This window comes from Biomphalaria glabrata, chromosome 16, assembly GCF_947242115.1.
Source record: "Biomphalaria glabrata chromosome 16, xgBioGlab47.1, whole genome shotgun sequence".
NCBI classification, from domain to species: Eukaryota; Metazoa; Mollusca; class Gastropoda; family Planorbidae; genus Biomphalaria; species Biomphalaria glabrata.
The window spans coordinates 11294035-11314702 of record NC_074726.1 but is presented as its reverse complement, the minus strand read 5'-3'; the positions used below and the strand labels follow the sequence as shown (position 1 = coordinate 11314702).

The 20668-nt window shown below is 35.8% G+C and overlaps 1 protein-coding gene across 1 annotated transcript in view; it reads right to left on the bottom strand.

Moving 5' to 3' along the window:
* LOC106057252 (protein Wnt-1-like) overlaps positions 1–952 on the bottom strand; it is an 81707-nt gene extending 80755 nt beyond the window's left edge. The window contains exon 1 of the mRNA XM_056014575.1: positions 637–952. The gene's annotated coding sequence lies outside the window, so the exon portion shown is untranslated. The remainder of the gene's footprint in view (positions 1–636) is intronic.
* Between the last annotated feature and the right edge of the window lie 19716 nt (positions 953–20668).

Sequence of the window (20668 nt, the reverse complement as noted above, 5' to 3'; positions counted from 1 at the left end):
TCTTCAGTTGGACACTATATAAAACACCACTAATGCGAATTCACTTAACATCTTAGTGAAGTTTTAAATTAATGTAAAACAAAGTAATGAGGAGTAATTATCATATCTATTGTACATTTAAAATCAAAATCAAATCTACTTTTCATATAGGTCTCTCTTTAAGTATATAGATGATTAGTGCAGGGCTGTTTATCAAATCTGCCCTAGATTACTTTTAAGTGAAATACTAGGGAAATCCATGAGCATAATGTAATCATCAGCCAATACTTTGTTGGTTGATCAAGAATAATTATTAGAGGTTGACTAGATCTAGTTCTGTTTTCATCTAGTCACAGAGGGTATTTTGAGAGACTAACAACAAACCTATTAAAATAATCTTGAAATAAAAAATCAAGATGATGCCGAACGAATCTTACTAGATCTAGTTAAAGAATGTCCTATAGACCTACATATCTCTAATTACAGAGTAACTGTACATGTTTAAATGGACTTAACATCAAAACTATAGCCAAAATATTTTGAATTTCTTGCAAGCTTCTGTAACAACTAATTGGGAAGAAAACAAATTATTAATCAGAAGAAATTACGAAACAAAATAGAAATGGAAAACAAGAAAACACACACAATATCACTGACCTTCATCTTGTTCTAGACCGCAGCTAATCCATTTCCGGCTGGCACAGAGTTTAGCACAGAACTCACATAGTAAACTAGTCGCCATTTTCTTTTCTTTTTTTTTTTTTTTTTGGGGGGCTTGTCCGAAATTATCAATTTATATATACATGTACTATTTTGTTTATTGTACTGTCGTAAAGTGTGATCCATATATCCGATATAATGGGTCGAAGAATCGTTTACAGTTTTTTTTTTGTTGCTTCAAAATTACTTTAAGACATACGTTTCCTGGTATAGTTTTTTTCAACAGCAATGTCGAATTAATATTATCTTTGAAGACGATCTTAAGAGTTCAGAAAAACAACATTTAAAAAAAAGCATAGGATTTGGTAAAGCTAAAAACAAAATTATGCCCATACTATATAACCACAATAAAACACAAACTTTTAATATAAAAGACAAATATGTATGGAATTTGTTCATGAACACACTCCACACTACAACCGAATTCGTCATCTGGTTTTAATTCGCTTAATCTATAGATCTAATTAAACCTTATCTTATCTTATATAATACATACGTTATCTCAAAAAAGAAGATGAATACGTCCTACGCGTCATGCATTTAGTCATGCATATTAACGAATGACCTAAATTCTCCTAAGTCACTGGTTTTCCTGGCTAACTCAGGCAACCCATTCCATGCTCTAATAGCACTAGGGAAGAAGGAGTATTTGTACAAATTTGTCCTAGCATATGGGACGAGGAATTTTTGTTTCTTTATGAGTATTTTATTAGATTTTGTTTTTGTATTTGAAGATTATGGTTCAGTGTTTTATGTCTTATTGCTACTTTACTTTTAAGTCTTCTATCCTGAAGGCTTTCCAAATTTAGTGATTCTACTGAAGGTGTTACTCTAGTAAAGTCTGAATATTCGTTTGTTATGAATCTCACTGCTCTATTTTGTGTCTGTTCCAGTTTCTTAATGTTTTCTTTAGTTGAGGGGCCCCTAACAGAGTATGTATATTCCATTATTGGCCTAACCAAGGTTAAATAACATTCTAGTTTTATGTTTTTATTTGATTTATAGAAATTTCTTTTAATAAATCCTAATGCTTTGTTTGATTTTTTTTAATAGTTTCATCAATCTGGGGATTCCATGACAGTTTTTCATTTATTAAAACACCTAAGTATTTTGCGTTTTTAGTCTGTGTTACTGGTTCACCATAAATAAGATAAGTTTAATTAATTTGTTTTTGTTATTTTGTTACTCTTAACAACTGACATATTTCTAGATGGAAAGATATGCTCCAATTTGATTCCCATTTCTGTAATTCATCTAATTCTCTTTATAAAATATATATGTGTCTTGTGTTGTTTTTATTGTTCTATATATTATGCAATCGTCTGCGAATAATCTGACTTTTGTTCCTGAACTAATGCAATTTGGTAAATCATTTATATTAATTAAAAATATTAGTGGACCTAAGGCTGTTCCTTAAGGTACAACTGAGTTTATTGTTATTGGTGTTGATTTAGAGCCATTTATTATTATAGTTTTATTCTTTCCCTATCAGAAAATCATTAATCCACTGATACAACGCAGAATGCACCATCAATACCAAAATATTTTAATTTTTTAAGCCAACTATGGTGGTGAACTTTGTCAAAAGCCTTGGAAAAATCTAATAAGATAGCAACTATTTGCTCACTATTATCTAAATCTTTTTAAAAAATCATCAAATAGCTTTATTAGTTGTGTTTCACATGATCTATATTTCAATCAAACCTAAGAAGATAGGCTATTATAAATATATGTGATAGTACTAGTAAAAGTAGAACAGACTTGTCTTGACCCAACGTTGACCTAAGTATCTAGACTCTAGCAATTAGTATTTTGTTATGGAATTAGTTTTGCACAAATAAAAATTAAATAGGCTCTATGTCAGTTAACTGCAAGTTTAATTATACAAAAGCTCATAGCAGTGTAATCTATACAAATGCAGGTCAAGTAAGTCTGATACATTTGTTAAGCAATGCTAGACAGAGAAGTATGCCAACTATGTATGTAGATGAAATAATGAATTCAAGAAATCGACTCAGGTAAAACAGTGAATTAGGTTATCAGATAAGTAGGTCAAGTAAGTGAAGTAAATTAGTGAAGTAAGATTAGTGACATAAGTATGTCAAGTGAGTCAAGTAAGTTTAGTCTAGTTAAGTTTAGTTTGTCTTTTTATCTTATCTTTTGTATTACAGTGAGTCAAGTAAGCGAGTGATGTATGGTAGTCCAAAGGGAACTCCTACGAGACGCAGCACGAACAAAAGCCCGAATGTCGTTACGCTCCACTAACTCCAAGGACATTCAGAGTTGGTGAAACTCAATAACTAAAAATCCAAACTTTACATCACTAAATTTTTTAAACATCTTGGAAATTAATAATAATAATAAGGCTTGTCTTCGAGTTCGAAGATTAATGAGAAATGCAGTATTTCCCGTAGTTACGAAGCCCGGGCTGTGACCTACATATTTTTCCACCTAACCATTGCCCGCCAGTGGTCGATTAAGATTTTATTTTCGCCTCCTGTGTCTGTCCTCGGCAGAGGATTTTCTTTTGGTCTCGAATGTGTGTCCCTTGGAAATTACAGAAAAAGAGGAAACACTATATGCTGGAAATGTAAACTGCAGACTTTTATTTACACACACTCGTACAGTACTCACACACACACACACACATAGAAGGATACAGGTGAACGCACACACACACACACACACAAACTAGTTTCAGTTTTCAAATACATTTATGTGTCAAAAAAACGTGGGGCTTAACATGTGATCCTCTCCATTTCCAACTCTTTTACACGTCCATAAAAAAAAATATTATTTGGATCTAGATATAGATCTAGATGTACTGAAACAAAGTCACATAAATATTCTGCATGGGATATCAACCCACGTTACTCAATATGTATTAGATACATATAAGTGTATTATATGAAGAAATGGGCATAGATGCATAGAATATAACAACCAATGCACTTCGACGTATTGAGATTCACACTTTGGAAGATCCAGGAATTTAGCAAACTTTAAAATTTTTAGTCATTTTAAAATCAGTTATAAATCTTTAAAGTTTGCTAAGTTTCTAGATCTATATCTATCGCTTTTTTAAATTGACAAATTATGTATTTTAACAGTGGGGTTCAGCTATATCAGTGAAAATACGCAGTGTATATAACTGTGAAGCGTAATTAGTAAATGTAAATACAAATGGGACTATATGATTGTCTACTCTCTCTAGCCCTTTACAGTTGTACTGTTCTAGTAGACAATTAAGTAATTTATTTAGTTAGTTATTTGGTGATAAAAACCACACAGATCTACAAAATTATTTGACCTTTCAGAGAGAGAAAAACAACTACACAGATTTTACTTTGAATTAAAAGAATTATTTTTCCAAGAAAAAAAAGTGTACTCTTTGTGAATTTATAAGTGTGAAAGTATTCCCCCTTAACCCCTAATGTATATATCTTTTCAAAAAGTTACAAATTTCCAGTTTCAAATTTGGAGATACAAATAAATATATGACTATCTCCTAGGACCTAGATCTACAGTCTTTCTTACAATAACATAACATCTTGGATGTAGAAAGATCTATACACAATACTTTGAACTAAAATAATTACATTGACCAATGACAAATATGAAACTATAAGATCTGAATTCCAATGAAGTTATAGCCAAAGGTTCACGCTTATGTATCTTTTGATTTATATTGCTGATAAATCTGGATCAAAGCCAATTCTAATCTTTGCAATGCTGGTACACTCTAGAATAAAATAATATTTTTTCTTTCGCTCAATGTTACTGAAGTTTCAAACTCAAAATGAGTCTTGAAATATGACACATACATACTACATTGATACTACATTGATACTATATCGAAACTATATCGATACTTTATTGATAGTATACTGATACAGTCTTGCCCTGTGTGTGGCAAAATATGTAGGTCACAGCTGGGGCTGCGCAGACAAGGGAAATATTGCATTCCTCACTAATCTTCGGACTCGGAGACAAGCCTTATTAGTATTATTATTATTGATACTATGTAGATACTAAATTGATACTTTATGGACACTATATTGAAACTATATTAATAACATATTGATACTCTATTAATACTCTATTGATACTAGATTGAATTAATATTAATAATATATTGATACTCTATTTATACTATATTGATACTCTTGATATTTTATTGATACTATATTGATACTGTATTGATACTCTATTGATACTCTATTGATACTCTATTGATACTCTATTGATACTCTATTGATGACTCTAGTTAGTACTTCCCAGTAAGCCCAGCTTACGCACCCCACGCTAACATTCTCGTGACTGGTGGTGTACCTGGTGGAGCGCTTCGAGCTTTCGTCACGATTGTCCCGAGTTCAAACCCTAGCTCGCTGCCATGTCCTGTCATCCTGCAGGACGTTTGGGCTAGGGCTTAGTAGTCTTCATTTTTTGAAGCTACACCGGACATTTTTAAAACACTCAGACATTATATCTAAGTACCATATTATTCTTTGAAACAAAGAATTTTTTTTTGCATGTATTCAGAGTAGTGTACCTGTCTAATAGTCAGAGAGCACTCAAAAAAAAAAAAAAGGGCTAGCACTATCGATGTCACAGAAACCTGGCCTAATAAAGCCTAAACGCAAAAGGTCGCGATTAATTACTTTTCACGTGATCAACACGTCATAGCCTGAAGAATGTAAAATGAACTAATTGGCAATGATAGAGAAAAACAACAACACGGAAAAACACATGTCACAGGGCATCATCGAAAGAGAGAATCCAGTTTTGTTACACAATATTCAAGCCATGTCCACTGCACCGACGGCTTCCATGCACAAAATTTTAAGATAATGGTACCCTAGAACCTTATACAGAGACAGGATGTGTTTCTGATAATTTTTTTCTTTGGTCAACGCTTCTCAAAATGGTTAATAAGAAACCCATTAACGTACATACATCTACTCGTCATTACTTTATTACAACTGTCTCTGTTATGTGTATGTCATGTTTATTAAAGGTGTGTGCCCTGTGCGTCATAAATAATCTGTGCCGTTATAGACACACGTCTGTGTGATGACGCTATAATGTGTTTATAAAGTTATAAAACGCACTCTGCCAACTGCGAGATCCGCTGATCACTCTGGACCCCATACGCTCCTGACGACATTGAGTAAAAGAGAAGAAAAAAGCAACAAGATTGGCACATCAAACGGAGACATTTTCACGACATCAAAGGCGCTATCTCTTTCTTCTACTGAAGACTTCTCCTTTTTTTCTTCACATCAAACGCTTGTGAACTGTGTCTATGATATTTTACGACACAGTTAATTGGCACTTGAGATACGTTGGGGGTTGGGGGGTTGGGGGGTGGTGAGGGACAAAAGTGGAAGGATGTAGTTAGAACGAACCCATAGCCACCTTTCTTTTACCCCCCCCTCCCTCCCCCACCTTGCACCCATACCTCACTACCTCCTCACATACATACTCTTTTTTTTTTTTACTTAGTTTAGTTCAAGTAAAATAGATGATGCTCGGAAACTTAACTGTACAAGATTACACACCGGTGTGTGTGTGTGGGGGGGGGAGTGTCATTTCGTTTCCGGAAACGACCTACCAGTAATACCATTGGGTGCAGTATTTTAAAAAATACACCATTATGGTTCAACCATGATTGATACAGTTTAACCGTTTTAGTCGAATTGTTGTACTTCTTATGTTGTTATCTGTTGAGGTGTCTCTTCTCAATGACATCTACATCGAGAGACAGTTGACTCTTGATAGTCTGACACTTCCTAATCCGACAAACTCAATCATTATATGCGGTGCCGACGTTGATTCGTGTAATTAATGTATACTGTAGAACGTACGGTTTTAGAATGTAGGTAAATTTAAATCGACCACCTGCGGACAATGGTTATGCTTGCCCCTGGTTGTGGCAAAATATGTAGGTTAGGGGCTGGGGCTGCGCAGCCACGGGAAATACTGCATTCCTCACTAATCTGCGGACTCGAAGACAAGCCTTATTATTATTATTAGATTTCAATAGTAATTTAGTAAGCCCTAAGGTATGTCAAAGCTGAAATCATATGATTTTTTTGATCTATACATTTTGTCTTTCGTCTCTTATTCATTTTAGATCTAAGAAAATGTAAGAAAATAAATATGTTTACAGTTATAAATGACATATTATGGTTAAATTCTTTAAAGTACTGTTAACCTTTCATTTATTATAAAACCTAGGTTAATCAGTAATCAGACATCCCCCAGAGTCAACTGTACCTTGTTTTAAAAAGACTAAATTTTTAATAGGGTGACATTCCTTTCTCTATAAAACAAATTGTCTGATTGGCCTGCATAAAGTCTCTGACAACAAAGTCCAGTAGCTCAGCTCGGTTGTAGTTAATAAAGTAAGCCTACCACATCCTACAGACAGATGAAGGGATGAAGGCCGATACCTGGCGCCTTTAAAACTGGGAGCTTCAGTGTGGACTTCATTTAGGAGAGAGGCACTTGAATCAAAAACAATGCGATGCATTGCGTGAAAAGATCTTTTCCATTTGCAACTTCTAATGTGACTAAAGAGGCCGATCCTTGAGCCTTCACCAGACAAAGCAGCATGTTCACCCTTGTTTCTACTTCTGGTGTGTACAAGATCTGATTTCTAGGACCATTCCTCTATGTTAAGGCTTCATAAATCGACCTCGACGACAAATGCGGAATGAAGCCTTGTAACGAGTCCAGGGGCGGACTGGGTATCAAAATCGGCCCGGGCATTACCATATAAACGGCCCACAAATGTCATGTCATATATTTTCGGTGTGGGGGGGGGGTTTACCCCACTCAATTTATGTATATATATATATATATATATATATATATATATTAGTGTGTGTGTGGATGTAATTAATCTTCATTACATTATGATCTTTCATTCTTTCAAACGTTTTTTCTACCCTAGAATACTCTCTTCCTATAATTAGTGGAAAGACAGTACACACCGCCAAAGGGCAGATAGGGAGTCCGGGGGAGCGCTGTGAGTTCTCCCCCCAGTGGGGTCTGGGGCGTAGCCCCGGAACCAAGCATTATTTCCGTTATTTTAAGCTTTAAAAATGCATATTCTGAGGTCTCTACAGTGCAATTAGTCTGCTACTCTTCCGCTAAAAAATATTTAAAAACCAAATCTGCTATTCATTGCACTTAATTAATGGAGTCCAGCGACTGGTAGAAAATGGTAACTATAGTTTTGCTTTAGCTTTTGTATTGTAGGGGGAAGGGAAACCACAAAACCCTTTTTGGCTACGCTCATGAAATTTGGTGACTGTAGATTGCTTAAGTTGACTGCACTGGGGCAGTAAGTAAAGTTTCCCTTTCAGACAATGAAGTCTGAGGCAAGTGATGGTTTGAAGACCCTCCCCTCCCGGCTACGCCCATGTGTTATATTATACGTGTAAGCCTAATTCTCTACAAAATCTATAAAGTTTGATAACGCATCGAAAACTGGATGTATGCATTCGTATGATTACATAATGTATTCTATTTATACATGTATGTAGTCTGAAAACTATAAACAATACAATAGCAGACTAATGAGTTTGAAGCTTTTTTGGTATTACTTATAGATTACAGACTTTTCTTCAAAAAAAAAAAAAAGATTGTTACGTCTTACGCATTTCATGTGTCAATCTAGTCATGCATGTTGATCTGTGACTTAAAATATGCTAAATCATTGGTTTTCCTGGCTAACTCAGGCAACCCATTCTATTAAAAGATAAGAGAAAGCAGAACTGTTAAAGAGGTACTTACTTAATGTGAAAATCTCTTGCTTCGTCCTAGTACATTCTCAAAAACGCGATTTGTATATGAATATACCATGACCCATTATTTAAAATATAGGCCTAAATCTCCTTTCATTAAATATCGGATGTGACAGAGCTATATAAATTATTGTAATTATTGTAAGAATTTTCATCATTAATGACTTCATACTAATCATAAGTTTGCCATTAATTAAAATAGTATAAAAATTGATTTAGATCTAGATTTATTTTTTAATTAAATAATTTTTTTGAAAGCCTTAAATGTAGTATTTTTAGATCTATGTTATTAAAAAGTATGTGTATGTGTATGTGTTCAAGTTAATTTCTATTCAGTATTGTTAAAGAGCTAATTGTCGCGCCTATCTTTTTTTTTTCTTTTGCTGCGTTATATCAATGTTTTCTCACTTAACCTCTCTCATCCCTCTTTTTGGTTAAATTTCATTGGAACCATTAAAAGACGGGGGAGGGAAGGAGCAAAAAAAATGGGAGTACCATCAAAGGCCCATGCCGACCAGCAAAATGATTAGGCCAAACACAACCTCGAAGACATCAAAGCAGTCCATGCCGCTCGTGCATAGCAGAAAGTACGGTCTAACGTTTTGCATATGAGAATACATACAGTGTATAGTTTTTGGTTTTAATATTCTTGTTGAATTTCAAACAAAATTAATTGTAATAAGAATTAAAAAAACAACAACAAGATGTTCGGGCCTTTGTGTGTTGCTGCTGTCACTTCTTTTAAAAAGTTTTCTTCATTGAATTTTTTTTCTTTGGTCGCGACCAGACCGGCCCATTTGTTACCGGCCCACCGGGCATTTGCCCGTTTGCCCATATAGCCAGTCCGCCCCTGAACGAGTCTGCTTGACGTATAACATAGCATTTCTTCGGATCATACAAGGAAAGTGGAGAGAATGACAAGTACGCGCTGGCCAGATAAAGGTCTTGGATTTAGTTATAAAAACAACGAACATTTCAAATACCTAATGTTATTAAAAATAATCTACCAGAGCTTTGCTATTCAGATCAATTGGTAGATACCCCAACTGATTGTCAGAACGAGATTTGACCGTACGCATGGCCCATATAAAGGTGCTAAATTTTTCAAACAAGTCACTGAAATACATAAAGATGTATGTGGCGTACCTGATCTTTTTTTTTATTTGGACAGCTTTTATTTGTCACTGAAAAATGAATGAAACATATGGAATGGTGGAGACCCAATCGACAAATTGCTTGATAATGGGTATGACAATGGTTGTGTTTACTGCGCAGCGTAGCAGTAGCCAGTGCGAAATTGGAAAGTTAATTGGTAAAATATATTACAGTTTTAAATGTGGTAACAATATAGATGCATTTCCAGTAAAAAAAAAACAACAAACATACGAATAATTAAAAATATTTTAAATAACTAAAAAAAAAAACAGCTGTTATGTAAATTTATTGTTCCGTTATTTTCACAAAGTTAGAATATAATATCACCATTAAAGAGTGGTACTAATTAAACTAAATAGTTACGTTTCTTTGAAATGGGCTTTTACTGCTAAGAAAATGAAAATACTTAAAAAAAACAAAAACACTTATATAAGGGGAAATTACATTTTAATTTATTTTTATCAATCATTTACTTATTTTGAATGGCCAAAAACTTAAACCAGACTTATTCAACACCATTTACGTTTGTATTTGCGCCTTGTGGGGAGAGCACCCTTCGGTTATCTCACTATTGCACAGTTTATCTCCCGTTAAATGCGCAAAATTATCACATAGGCCTAAAACAAAATTAATTTATTTTGAATAATTGATTACTTATTGGTTAATTTTATTATCATAATGTGTTCTCATCGACAATGAATAGCTGTGCAGATTTCAATTGGATCCGAGATTGGGAAGTGGGAGAAATATGGCGTAAGAGATTTTGACCGGACTGACAAACGGAGTGATTGAATTATATAAGATTGGTGACAATATAAATAAACAAGGTTACAAAGAGAATCCCGCGCTTGATAGAGGCCCAAAGATTCGTTTCGGTATGGTTGCGTCATGAGTAAAATCAATTATCCTAGAGACACTTTGGAACAGAAGACCTACATGTAAAGTACCAATACTGAATTAAACACTACGCTTTGGAGTTTGACATTTTCAACGAAAAAAAGGGTCATTTGTAGCCATTTCATTGTTGACTACTGTGTGTCGTTATAAAAGTTGTAAATGTGTTTCATAAGATACAACAAGAAAAGATAAGAGATTATTAGAAGCTGATTTTTGGTTTTGTTTTGTAATATCAATATTATTACAATAATGGTCAATTTTTGATATTTTGCCAGTTTGCCTAATTAAAACTTACAGCAATTACGTCAAAATATATTCACGTCTGCTGGAAAGCATAGCAAAAAAAAAAAAAAAAGTTTCAATGTCTTGTTGCCATGGAAACGCGGCTATCGTGTTAAAATAATTCTTGAAAATAAACTGTCCCTCCAGGGGTTGGGGGGGGGGGAAGTCGGTGATGAAAGAAACGATGTCTTCTTTATTGGTAGTCTGATGAAAGGCGAGGGGGGAGGCCATAAACTTGTGCCAGGTAGCAGGAGAAAGCCAGAAGCTTCCATTAGGATCAAACGGTCCTTCAAACCTAACTCGTCACTCACTTTCTTCTTTGACCCTTTTTTTTTCTCTGTTCACTCTTTTAGCTCCACCCTCCACCCCCGCAATTCTCTCTCACTCTTTTTTTTTTCTCTTTCTTGTTCTCTCTCTCTCCCTCCCACTCTTAAGTTCATGCAACTGTTTAGTACCAGATATTTTTACCCACCGAATGACCCCCAGACAGTTGTATGCTGGCCAACTATTTCCACTACATCTAGACCGTGTGTAATAGGCCACTTCATTCTACGCTGTAAAACTAACAAGCAAAAGTTAAAAAAAAAAACTTAAAAAAAAAAGAAAGTTTATTTAAGGGAAATAACTACGCACTTACAACACTATGTAAAAGTTATTTCCCTTATTCGATATCAAACAAAATAATTAATTACAAATAATTAATTGACTAATTGGTTAATTTTTATTATTGATCCATGTTTTATTAAGTTCAATAAATAATTGTAGTTTCAACTTGAATAGGAGAAATAATATGTACAATTGTCTAAGGGGACAAAACCCTACATATTTAGCGATATCTGTAAATCCTGAAAGATTACTTTCCCTTGTTATAATTAAACAATATAATTAATTACCTATAATTAGTTGACTAATTGGTTACTTTTTTTATTATTGATTCATGTCTTGTCAATGCCAATGAATAATTGTGCGAAGTTTCAGCTTGATCCGAAAATGGAAGTGGGAGAAATAACGTGTACACACTATTTACCAGACAGACAGACAACAGAGTGAGTTGATATAAGCTTTGTAAAAAGATCAGCAAAAAAAAATAAAAAAAATTAATAAAACAATAGAGCGAAAACATACAATATTGCAACAGACCATGCAACAGACCCAACAAAAGACCCAACAATAGACCCAACAACAGACCCAACAACGGACCCAACATCAGACCCTACATCAGACCCAACATTAGACTCAGCAACAGACCCAACATTAAACCCAGCCTACCCTTGCCTAAAGTGAAACCGGTTTTACAAAGCGAATTTCGAACTTCACAGCCGTCTTTGAGTTCATAGGCAACACGGCTTCACGTATCTTCAACTACAAAGGAGGAGCTTAAACAGAAAATAAATATGGAAGGTGGAGGGTGGCACGTGACCTGCAAACAACTTCCGTTCATTTTTTTAAAAACTTCTCTTTCGTGCCTCGTTTTGATTCCGTCCACCATGGGCGCTGCAACTGTTCAGAAATGTACAATTAGGTGACGCCTTATGATTTGTACTTTAACTATGTGACTAAGATTACAAAAACACTATATTTTGAAGACATATAATACAATATAAAAAAATAAAATGTTTAAATGTATTTAAATTTCAAGACTGTAAATGAGTAAGTTATTAACTAGTAATTATAATTTCCCAAAAGATTTCACTTTTTGTACAAATGGTTGTTTTTAACATTTGCAGAATATGACAGGAGACGCAGTGGCTGAGTGGTTCAAATCTCGGTGAAGACTGGGATTTTGAATTTCGGGATTTTTAGGGCGCCCCTGACTCCACCCAACGCTAATGGATACCCGAATTTAGTTGGGGGAAAGCAAAGTCGGTTTGGGTCGTTGTGCTGGTCACACGACACCCTGCTCGTTAACCGTTGGCCATAGAAACAGATGAACTTAACATCCTCCGCCACATAGATCGCAAGGTCTGAAAGAGGAAACATTTTTTATTTACTTTACAGAATATGACAATCTGAAAGTAATACATTATTGATTGCAATACATTAATGCTCTATTTTTTATTAAGTATAAAGTGGATGATATTATAGATAATATACTTTATTTTTATAACAGGCTTAGCAGTATTAACGTCTCATACACACGGACATTTCGAATCCATCTGCACTAATTTTTTATTTATCTTTCATACATAACTGTTGAAATGCTTTACACCTTGATAAGCAAAGCCGAATATGTCTCTTCGCCTGCCAACAAAAATAAAGGTTTATAACGCTGTCATTCTGATCACCCTTTTATATGGTTCTGAGACCAGGGTTCCTCTACTTGAGGTCCAAAGAAAAGCCCTTGCAAAAGACAAGTTCAGAAGGCATGAAAAAAATAGACCTCAGGCGGACAGCGGCTTTGTCTGCATTAGTTGTGACAAAATATGCAGGTCGCAATTGGCTTCGCGTAGTTATGTTAAACACGGAACTCATCCTTAATCTCCCGAATCGAAGACAATACTATTATTATTGTTATTGTTATAATAATTATTATTATTATGTGAAAAAACGAATTAATATTCATTCTCCGGCATTTCCAGAATTGACAACGAGAATGTTCCTATGAATGCCAAGGGCCTTGAATGTATCTGTGAGGTCAGTTGTTATTATCCCCTCGGTTGATATGACAATGGGGTATATTGTTGTTTTAGATAATTTCCATAAACACTTAATCTCCAAGCCAAGGTTTCCATATTTTCGTTGTTTTTCCAGCTCAGTTTTTTTTTAAATTATGAGATAGTGGTACGGCGATGTCAATAATGGTAGCGGCTTTTTCTTTTTTTATCCGGGAGATTAAAATCTACCGTTTTGTCAGTTAAAATAGGCCTATCCCAGTATAGTAGATGATCCGTAGACTCGAGAACCTCTTGTGGTGAGTATTTATAATAAGGAGGAGTGTCCTTACCGATCAAATTGTGTGTCAAAGCCAAATGTTGGTGTATTAGCTTTGCAACTTGGTTATGGCGACCTAGGTAGGCAGATTCCGATAGGGCTGAACATCCTGCCATTATGTGTTCAATTGACTCACCCACATTTCCCCATTTTCGGCATTTGTCAACAATATTGAGTCTTAGAATATGTTTCTCGTAATTTTTTTGTCCTAATTACTCTGTCCTGTATTGCTGTGACAAAGCCTTCAGTATCTGGGTAGAGATGACCTGCTTTGAACAATGCTAAGGAAGCAGCCTTGTCGATGTTGTCCCCATCTAATAAAGCCGGGAATTTTCCGTGGAGTGTTTTTTCTTCCCATTGGCGAATCTCATGCCCTATGTCGTCCAAACCGATTTTAACATCTAAATTGTTTAGGCTCAGAGGGGTTGCATCATAGTCGTATTTGCGTAGGAAGGAAACTAGTTTATTGCTGGAGGTGTGTAGTTTTGATCGAATTTTGGAAACTTGCGTCTTACACAGTTTGAAGATGTTCTGCAATCCACGGCCTCCAACCTTCCGGGGCAGGTATGGCCTTATGGTGGAGGACTAGGGGTGTAAACATCGAAATTTGGTTAATAATTTCCTCGTGAGTCTGTCAATGTCATGTAGGTCGGTGTCTGTTTATTCGATGACAACGGGCATGTAGAGGAGCACTGGGACGGCCCAGATATTTATTGCCGTGATGACGTTACTGCCAGACAGTTTTGTGTTAAGAATTGTATTTACTCTCTGCTTGTATTTACCAAGAAAGTCCTGTTTTAATTTTTTATGGTTTATCGTGGCATTCTGGTTTATTCCAAGATATTAAAAAGGGAGGCAGAGTTCAGTTCTTTGATGCCTTCAAATGCAATGTTGGTGTTGGTTGTCTTGCCCTTTTTTATGCTTATGATACCACACTTATCTAAATCGAAAGTTATGTAGATATCGTCATTAAAGCGTTTTGACGTATTAATTAAGGTGTGTAACTTTTGCTCGTTCTCTGCATATAGCTTTAAATCATCCCTGTATATTACTATTATTATTATTGTTATTATTATTATTATTATGTTAGAAATGAACGAGTAGTCATTCTCTGGCGCTGCCAGGGTCGAGTTTCGCTAAAGAGAAACAAAATTCATCGTAGTCCCTTTAACAGTTTCCACTGAGGAATTTTCTGGTGATGTGGCAGGTCTGCAGCAGTAATGCCTTCTGACAGGCAACGAGAATGTTTCTATAAATGTTAAGAGTTAAAAAGGTATCTGTGAGGTCAGTTGTTCCTGCAAGTGTTTTTGCCTATAAGCTGGGAGAGTTTTATCATCACATTTATTGATACGGAGGAACGATTTGATAATGTCAATATTCATTTCTCTCGTCCATTTGATCCTTTTGGCTCCTCTTGTTCTACCACCAACAGCACCTCTCAATTGTGTGGGGTGCGAGTCAGGGAGTAGATCGACCTGCTTGTGTTTTCCTTCAGTAAACACCCGACTCATTGGTGAATAATATTTACCGCCTGTCTAATTTATTCCTTATTCACCATTGTCCTGGAGGTAGCAATAGGCCTGTTCTAATTCTCCTCAAAATTAAAAAAATGAGATCAAACAGAAATGAACATTCGTTATTTGGTTTATTTTGATCTACTATCTCCGCAAACAAGATTTTAAGATCTAGGTCTAGCATAATAGGACGTGACGCAACGAAAATGGCGTCCCTAGTCTATGAAAAGAAATTATTTCAAATCTTAGAAAATCTTCAAACCTAATGCATGTTATCACCCTAACTAGATACAGATATACAACCAGGTAGCAGTACTTCAGTTTTCTTTTTCAGCACACGGTGTATGATAATGGCTTCCCATATATTTATCTAGCAATGATAGTACCTAAACAATTACTAGATGGATGGTGTCACACAGCCTCATGATTGATTCGTGTAAACTTGTATAACATTTACTGCATACTTTAAATTATTCTGGGGTTTGCTTACTATATTTAAAACAAAAATAGTTTAATCATTTAAAAGTAAAACCAGAGAACTTTATTCTCTAAAACAATCATTCATGGCAATATAAATGTCTAATCATTAATATTACCAGTAATTAACTGTAAGTTAATCTTAAAATGTAACATGTTTGTCTCTCGCTACTACAAAAAAAAAAGCTGTTGAAATGAAAATTAAAATACAATTTCATAAATGCACTTCTTATAACATTATAAAACTTTATTGAGACAAAGAGTCTAACGATATTGTTTTTTTTTGTTTTTTTAAATTAAATGCAAATCATTTGACTTTTTTATTTAAATCTTTTACGGAGCATCAGGTGATGGTCTAGTCCACTGAGACCCAAACTGCGTCTCGAGGGTCTTATCTTGCCACCCCTTTTTTTTTTTTTTTAGAAATTTCAGCACACGGTGTATTAACCCCCCCCCCCCACACACACACACACCAACAGGAAACTTTGTTCTATGTAAAACCATTTTATTATTATTTTTGCTCCCGGGCTGACACAAATTGAAGTATTATTGGTCCATTAGAAGCTCAAACCCAGGCTCGTTCTATCAAAACGTTATTCTGAAACAAAACATGTCGGGAAAGAAAAAAAAAATGTTTAGAAAAATAAATAAACAGAGGTAAAAAAAATCAATAAAAAAAAAGAGTCCATACCAGAGATCCGGGGTTTTGGCTGCAGATTGGGGGAAAACTTAAAGGGAAACATGGACCGCTTTCATCTATTTTTTTTTTACCTTAACACAATCAACTGCACCTGTGTCAGTCCCAGGTGAGTCTCAATGCTAGACCGTTTTGTTTCAAATGTTCATTAAAATTAAATAGGTCATTTGTACTAAACAAGGAAACAGAAACAGAATACGTTAAGATGTTGTACTGTTTTGTATTGAAAGACAATATTCATTAAAGCAATGGAAGTACTCCGTCCATAAGTCTTATATAGATTGGCCAAGAGCTTTACCACTCAGACACCGCGTTGAAACCAACAACTTTTAGTTGCAGTTTAACCCTAACCCTAACTTTATTGCTACGATTCTCTAATACTCAGCAAACACTGGACTACATAACCCAACTCAAGAAATGACAACTCTAGTTCCTAATAGCCTTTATTTAATCTAATACATTACCAACCAAATTCTGTTCGATTTGAGAACACGAAACTTCCATCGAAGGTCTTCTCGGAAATGATTGAAACTCCTCGTCCTGTCGCCTGTCCATTCTCTACGATCACATGTTTGTCTCACAGGCGATCTTCACGTAAAGTGTTAGGACCAGCACTTTCCTTAAGGTCCGTCCTTTGTCCCTAGTCCCGATTGACCGCTCGAAGCAGCGTTATGGTTGTGTCACTTTGAGTCTGTCGGTCTGAGACCAATCGTCATACAGGGCTGAACGCCGAGCTGAAATGTAGCGACCCGTGGCTAGCGTAAAACAATACCTCGATGTCATGTCACAGGACTGTACGACGTGGGAACAAGCTATTACTCTACACTCCCCACAGGTTGCGACGTCGCAGGTCAGGGTTGAGGCCTTCTGTAATGATTGGTCTTTGACGGTCATACACATTCCCCTTTCTCAAAATAAGTTTTATCAGTAACATTTTCTCATTTTTTTAAAGTTTTTTGATTGCTGATGAAATAAAATACAACTAATTACCTGAATTCAGAAAACGTGAGCCTATTTTGTTTTTGAAGAGCACATCTGGTGAGATCTGCACCCGTAGGGGGCATAGGGGGCGCTGGAAATGGGGAGTATCTTTGATGGAGAACACATCTGGAGAGATCTGCACCACCGTAAGGGCATAGGGGGCATTGGAAAGGGTTAGTATCTTTGATGGTACGGCATTAAAAGAGATTATATCCAAGGCAAAAGACAGAGAGGGATGAAGAAGAACCGTGTACAGATCTTGTGTGGTGCCCCAGCGGTCCAAAAGAATTATGGATAGATGAAGGTGGGGAAGGTGAACACATCTGTGTGAGATCTGCAACCATGGGCGGCCTTAAATAATTGGAGGCCCTCGGCAAAGTGAATCGGATGGGCCCAAATGAAATAGAAAAAATCAAAACTAAACAGCGAAAAAAAAAAGTTCGCAATGTATTTAAAACGCAGTGTACCCCAACAATAACAGTGGACACAAGTTTCGCTATTTCTTGTCTTAAATTTTTTTTTATTCCTGTGCGAGGTTCCCACCAATCGGATGCCTTAGGCGGCTGCTTAATTTACCTATGCCCAAAGGCCGGCCTGCTGCACCCCTTGTAGGAACGCCACTGGTGCTAGCGTTTATTTTTTTGTCTCTTAATTAATTTAATATTCATGAAAGCAAATGAAAAAAAAAAAAAAACAACAGCTCATGAAACTAAACCTAAGAACCCTCCAACAGATTGGTCATAAAAATGTAAACTGTTTGTATTTTGTTTTGTTACGGAATAACCAAATAGAATTGTATTAGAATATATACGGGGCTCGTTACAGGAGTTGACCCTGTCATCGACACAAGTCTTATACAATGGTAAGTGGTCGTACACAGGATAGAATAAGTTTTACTATAATATAGAGGCGTCTGTCATTGAGATCAATCTTAGATAAACTACTCTTACAAAAAATCTTTTAGTTTTAGTGGAAAAAAATGCTCATTATTTACACCAAATCTCGGTGAAGTCCAAATTAGTAATGTTTATCTCGAGCCGCAAGATCATTGAATTGAGTGCTGTAATGGACGTGGTTTAGGGCCACAGTGGTCACACACACATTTTTGTCCCTCAATGTTACATCTTCAAGCTGTCTCTATACTATGTAAACAAGCAAAGGTTAAAAAAAATAGATGCATATATAAAGGAAAGAACCGTACATTTACTGCCATATACCCCAGTATTGGAAAATATATCTCTCTTTTTAAATGAAACAAAATAAATTTATTACTACTAATTAATTAACTAATGGATTAAATGTTTTTGATTGATTCGTGCATTGTAATTGACAATGGATAATTTTGCAAAGTTTGGACTTGATCTGAGAATGGTAAGTGAGAGAATTACGTGTACAATATTTGTACCAGACAGACAGACGGACAGACAGACAGACGGACGGAGTGAGTTAATATAAGCTATGTAAAAAAAAAAAAACAACGACTAAAAAACTTACGAGCTGAGATAAGTCTCAATGTAAAACTTGTCAGGAAATAGCATCTAGACTTTGTTGAGATATTTACTGGGAAGCTGTTATTTGAAGGCCAACCTAAGAACACAAACTTTATCCAATCGTCATTAGCGGTCATAGTCCAGTCTGAAGCAGGACATGCAACAAACACTGTTGTAAGATTCATGTAATATCTAAATATAATTAATTAAATTCTCATCTGTAAAAAAAAAAGTTAGATGCCCTAATTTCGTATTTGTTATCGTTTTGGCCAGGAATCTGTAACAACAATACAAAAAAACACATCAGTGTTTCCAAAACATTGGGTGCCAACTCCCCTAGGTGGGTGCCAACTCCCCAAAGTGGGTGCCGACTCTTCAAGGTTGGTGGCGACTCCCTAAGGTGGGTGCCGATTCCTCAAGGTGGGTGTCGACTCCCAATGGTGGGTGCCTTGTTGTACGTGTGCAAGACTATAAAAAAAAATTATAAAAGATACAAACTCAAATAAACGGTACTGGAGACGTCGACGCCGCTGCGGTAATGTCGTCAACTTGGTCGTTTGTTTGGGCTAGGTTCCCGGTGTGGTACACTGTTGTTTTGACATTCTTAAGTCACAATCAAAGGTGAGCCTCCACTGGCCTGGGCATACTTTTGTGACAAGTGACGAGCGAATTTACCTAAACACGTCTGTACGAGTGTTTGCCTCGCGAGATCCTTTCTGCCTGTGGGGGCTCCACGAGACTTGAGACACGGAAACTGGACAGGGAGAGCCGATATTCTCTATGGGACGCGTCGGACCTTTTTTTTTTCTTCTTCTTAAGAGTGGCATATGAGATCTAATAACGGTAATAAATGAGAGATAAACTAGCTTGATTATCGGTCCTGGATTAATATTGGCCCTCATACCTTCGTCTTCTTTTTTCCCGATTCGCGTGTAAAATAAAGTGACTCGAATTCCACAGATAGATGTTTATGTTAGAAATGAGAAAGTATTCCTATAGGCGACTATAAACAAAATATTTATATTCAGTTTTATCCCCATGGCTTGGAATTTATGTTTGACAGGTTTAATTGGGTTGTTAGATAATAAAGAAAGAAATAAATAATTTGTTGAAAAGCAAAGTAAGATTCGATGAAGTTGCCATTGTAGTCATCTGTTGCTAGGCTTGACAACTTAAAAAAGCGACCATCGGATTCAACATTCCAATGGCATAGTTTTGTGCTTCATGTTTCAAAACAAAAAAAAAAAAGACTTCATCAACAATCCACCAATTGAGATTGAGCTTAAGCTTGGAGAGAAGTCATCTTCATGGAGTATTTGTTTCTTTCTTTTCCACCTTATAAATTCAACTATAATAATAATAAGGCTTGTCTTCAAGTCCGAAGACTAACCCAGTTCCCTTGGTCATGCAGCCCCAGCTGTGACCTACATACATTGCAACTACTAGCGCTGGCCTAATCATTGTCCGCCGGAGGTCGATACAGATTTTCTTTTCGCCGTCTACGTCTGTCCTCGGCAGCGGATTTTCATTTGGTCTCAAATGTGTATCCCGCGGACTTTGTGAGTGACCTCCGGCTGTCTCGTTCTAAAGCCGCATGCAACCAGGTGCTCCATTATATGTCAGTTAAAGCAAGTTGGCGCCTAAGCTGGGCCTTTGTTATTAATTAGGAAATGTCTTATAATTTGTGCATTAAAGATATATTATAACTATTATAACTATAGATACAAAATA